This window comes from Tupaia chinensis, unplaced genomic scaffold, assembly GCF_000334495.1.
Source record: "Tupaia chinensis unplaced genomic scaffold, TupChi_1.0 Scaffold140356_1, whole genome shotgun sequence".
Classification (NCBI taxonomy): domain Eukaryota; kingdom Metazoa; phylum Chordata; class Mammalia; order Scandentia; family Tupaiidae; genus Tupaia; species Tupaia belangeri.
Window position 1 is genome coordinate 936,005 of NW_006200233.1, and position 4,675 is coordinate 940,679.

Below are 4,675 nucleotides of genomic sequence, written 5' to 3' on the forward strand. Positions count from 1 at the left end.
GGGCTGCAGGGGCCTGGGCGAGCCGGCTGAGCAGGAGACCCGCCGCGCCCGCCGCTGCAGACCCACTTGCCCCGGGCTTTGGAGCAAAAACACGTGCGCGCGGGAGCTGCTGAGCTGGGCGACACACGGAGGAACGGAGGCTGGGCGGGTGCGCTCAGAGACCGACCGGGACTGTCAGGGCAGCGCCAGCACGAGTGCCACCGTGTGGTTCCATGGTGTAATGGTTAGCACTCTGGACTCTGAATCCAGCGATCCGAGTTCAAATCTCGGTGGAACCTGAGCTTTTCTTTCTGAATAAGTCCTTTTAGGAGTGGCCGGGGAATCCTCGGAGGGGGAGGGGAAGTGGAAGGTGGCTTGAACTCCGTGTGGGCCCCCCAAACACCCGCTGTGTGTTAGAACAGGGGCCTCGCCCATGCCCAGCGGGTGCTGCCCTGACTGAGGGCTACTTTTCTACCCAGAGACAAGGAGGCCTTCGGCCTCATCAGGCTCAGCCACAGGAGTGCTTAGGCTCTTCGTTTCCCACGAAGAAGTGAAGATCGGTGACACATTTCAGGTTCTGATAACAATACTCTAGGGAACCTGGAGCCCTGGGCCCCCTGTGGACAGGTGTCTGGGTCCACGCCCTCTGCTGCATGCCTGGTGTCCCGTGGGCCTGTGTGTGACCTAAATGACCACAGAGGGCTGCTGTCTGTGCCAAACACGCCCCACGAAGTCGTAGACTGACCTCGGAGTGTCCACGGAACTAGATGTCACCTATCGTAAGTGACCCTGTTTCTACCACACGTTTGCATTTGACAACTTACAGCAAGGCCAAGGGGTCGCTGGGCCTCCCAGGACAAGCCACGCGATTTCCTGAGCGCGAGCTCACCAGTAGTGACCCCAAAGATTGTATGATTTAGGCCAAGTACGGGCTCGCAGGCTGTGTATGCCAAGTCTTCCTTTCTTGGCTTCAAACTGCCGAAGTTACTCTTATTCTTTTTGTTTGTTTGCTTTTACCATTGGGCACGTGTGCTCGCTGGAGAGACACACAAAGAGAGATACAGAGAGGGAAAATGAGAAATCACCCCCCCCGGGGGGGGGCATGTCCACACCACCATCCCTTCTCCTCCATTCTCCTAGGATTTTGGACACACACACATGCACCCAGTGTGAATTTCAAGCCACCTGGTCCAGGGCTCGAACCGTGGTCAGCCACGTGGGAGTCCAGTGAGTCACCGCTACACCACACACTGGCCCTAGTTACTGTTCCTCTCATCCCATGCAGCAGCGTGTACCCTCTCTTCCCACTCTCCCTGTTAGCCGCTGTATAGTACTCCGCGGCGTGGCTATACCACAGCTCATGTGCTCCCTTTCTGTATATAATATGAATTGGTTGTAGGTTACATCCACTGGAAATCCCTGATTCTCTGTGACCATAGATTTTAGTTAGACTTTAAAACTTTCAGCTGTCATTTTATACACTACCACTCTGGGTTTAAAAATTCCTTGTGCACCGCGCAGTGTCAGCCACCAGTGCTGTGTTCCCTGGTGTGGAGCGGCATGCTGGGCCCTGCGTCCTCACGGCCCCTAAACGCATCAAGGCCTATCTTTCCAGCTTTACGGGTCTGCGTGAGCTCCTTGTGAACGTTTCTCTGAAGACGTCTTGCCTTGGGAGTCGGAATGGCAAAGCTTAGGGCTCAGGCCGGCATCCTGGCTGCCCAGCGGCTAGGAGAGCTCGCTTGGTCCGGGCAGCTGAAACAAACATCCTGGGTGGCTTAAAGGCCAGCACTTACTTCTGACAGACAGAGGCTGGGAACTCCAGGTCAGGGTGGGCGGCTGAGTGTGACTCGGGGCCAGGTGCCGCAGGGGAGAGCGAGTCCCAGAGCCACAGGTGCTGTGAGTCACAGGGACTTTCTGTGAGACTGTGTCATGCTCGTGCCTCACTCTGCCTGGTGGCAAGAGGTTTTTTTTCCTATAGGGCACATGTGCTTGCCAGAGAGACAGAGAGAGGCAGAGACAGAAATCACAGGGGGGTTGGCCACATTGCAATCCCCTCTCCTCCATTCTCCTCTTGGGATCTTGGGCACACGCACACACATGCGCACACGCCCGGCGTGAGTTTAAGTCACCAGGGCAGGGACTCGAACCACAGTCGACTACATGGGAGCCCAACAACATAGCCATTACTCCAACTGCTGATCCCGAGCATGTTTTTAAAGACCTAGACTACTTAAGTCACTTCCGCTCCTCGAAGCCCGGGTAGTCGCGCTTCGGGACAGGGCAGTTGCCCAGGTGGAAACTGACTCCGATGATATCGCTGGTGCTGGGCCCGGCACTGCTCCTCGCTAGTCTCCTTTAACCCCGTTGGTATTCTGGTGTGGTCCAGAAGTCTTAGCCACGTAGGCGACCAAGTAATCTCTCACTTTTTCTTAGATATTGACACTCCTGATATTTGTTTTGACGGTATTTCAACAGCAACAGAACGTCCAAATGAAATGCTATTTGCGAGATAGCTACGACTCTGAAATGCAAAGTCTCCCCTCGAAGAGGCAATTACAGTAAACACTCAAGAAAAATACAGGCTTCAGGATAGCCATTATAATTCAAGAAAGCGGACACTTATTTTATTTTAAAATTCACTACAGGGCATGTGCACCGAAGGAGACCGAGGGGGAAAGTGAGAAAGCACCCCCACGGGGCACGGCCAGCGTTTTCATTTCTCCATTCTCCTCGAGATCATGGGCACACACACACACACACACGCACACGCACGCCGGTGTTTGTCAAGCCACTGGGTCCGGGACCAGCCTCCTTAACCCGCCCAGCAACGCAAACCAGATACGCCGTTGTTTCTCTGAAAACTATGTCCTGGGGTGTATTTCATATCAGACATAGAAGCACACCTCATCAGCTTTGTAGCTGTAGAACGTTCTGCTTTGTGGATGCTGACACTTTATTTTGATGATAAAGAACTTCACTTCTGGTATTTAAAATTGTTGTTATTACTCATAATTCCGCAGCCAGTGTTGAGGTCTGTCCCGGCTGTGCAGTGCACCTCAAGGATCCCCTCACAGGCTGACAGAGCAGGGAGTCCCATCCCCAAACCCATGGGAACAAGGGGTCTTCAGTTTGGGGACAACGTCATGGCTTCCCAGTTGGGTGGACAGCCTGACAGTCGTCTAGCCCACACAGCAACTAGGCATCATTGGGGCACACCTTCCGAGACCTGGCCAGATCCTTGAAGGAGAGCTGAATTTCACTGCACTTATGCCGTTTGAAGTAGGAGTGCTGCCTATGTGTAGTCGTGGCCGAGTGGTTAAGGCGATGGACTAGAAATCCATTGGGGTTTCCCCGCGCAGGTTCGAATCCTGCCGACTACGATTATTATTTCACGCTCACTCCATCCTGCCTGACTGGTTTCCTCGCCTGAGGCCTGGAACAGGAAGCTCCTTCCCTATTACTGTACTTGACCTGCTCACCTCTCCTTGCCACAGGACCCCAACCTTCTCCTGGACTGCACTCGTTTTACTCCTCGCACCTCCTAACGCTCACATCTCCCTCTGCCTGAGCGAGGCCACTCCGCAATGCCATGCTTGCTTCAGGCTTCAAGCAAACCCATCCTGTTCGTGGGGTGAGTGAAGGAGGGCCCACTGTTGATGCCACTCTAAGACAGCAAAAATATTCTGCTTTCACATGACTGGAAACCAAGGCGCCCGCACGGCCAACCACACTTTTCTCCACAATCATATGACTTTTGTTAAATTTTCAGAGTTGGGGCCAGCAGGTGGCATGGTGGTTAAGGTGCTGTACTCCCAGATGACCAACCGCAGTTGGAGTCCCAGACCTTCCCCACTTGAAAACCACACCAGGGGACCCGCAGGTGGCGTGGTGTGTAAGGCGCTGGACACTCTCACGTGGGTGACCATGGCTCCAGTCCTGGACCTGGCATTTCTCCCTTCCTTCCTGTTGCCTCTGCCTCTTTCCTGCGAGTGCACAGCCCTATAGCAAAAACGTACCAAAAAACCCTGACTTTACAAAAAAGACCCTGTTCAGAGGTTATAAGAACAAGCTACAAGTTGGGAGGAAATAGGCACAAACCATATGTATCTGACAAAGGCCAGCAAACATGTACGTAATTCTCAAAACTCAGCCAATCAACAATCAGCCTAAAGAACAGATAAGAGGCATTTCATGACAGCATGAGGGTGACAGGTAGCACATGAACTATGCTCCACGTCATTAACCATGAGAGCAGTGCCAAGTAAGCCACAACAGGATACCCCGATGTACTTACCAGGAAGATGCTACAGTCACGGCGGGGCTGAGACAACACAGCCACTGCGCAAAACACCTGGGCAGTTTCTTCGGACACGAGAGGTGGAATTACCACGCAACCGCACTGCGGGTATCCAGCCTAGATAAATGGAGCCTTTCACTAGTTTCGTGTATCTAATTCACCAAATTCGCCATAGAGCGTGTGTGCGCTGCAGAGAGAAATGAAGGGAGCGAGGGAGAGAGGAGGAGAACGCGCTCTCCGTGCGCCTCTCGGACTTGGGCGCGCCCGCACACGCCCGGGCCGGCCCTCGAAGCACGCGGTCGGCCGGAGAAGGCGCTCGCCTGGCCCGGCAGGAAGGGGCGCCGCCTCGCGCTGGGACTGGACTCCCGGTGCCTGCGGAGGCCCGGGCGTGCCGGGAAT

General features: G+C 54.4%; 2 non-coding genes across 2 annotated transcripts; both read left to right on the forward strand.

The window, feature by feature from the left end:
• Positions 1–206: 206 nt before the first annotated feature.
• Positions 207–278, forward strand: TRNAQ-CUG (transfer RNA glutamine (anticodon CUG)). Its single transcript has one exon. It is a non-coding gene; the product is annotated as a tRNA-Gln (tRNA).
• Positions 279–3,277: 2,999 nt separating this feature from the next.
• TRNAS-AGA (transfer RNA serine (anticodon AGA)) lies at positions 3,278–3,359 on the forward strand. Its single transcript has one exon. It is a non-coding gene; the product is annotated as a tRNA-Ser (tRNA).
• The last annotated feature ends 1,316 nt before the right edge of the window (positions 3,360–4,675 follow it).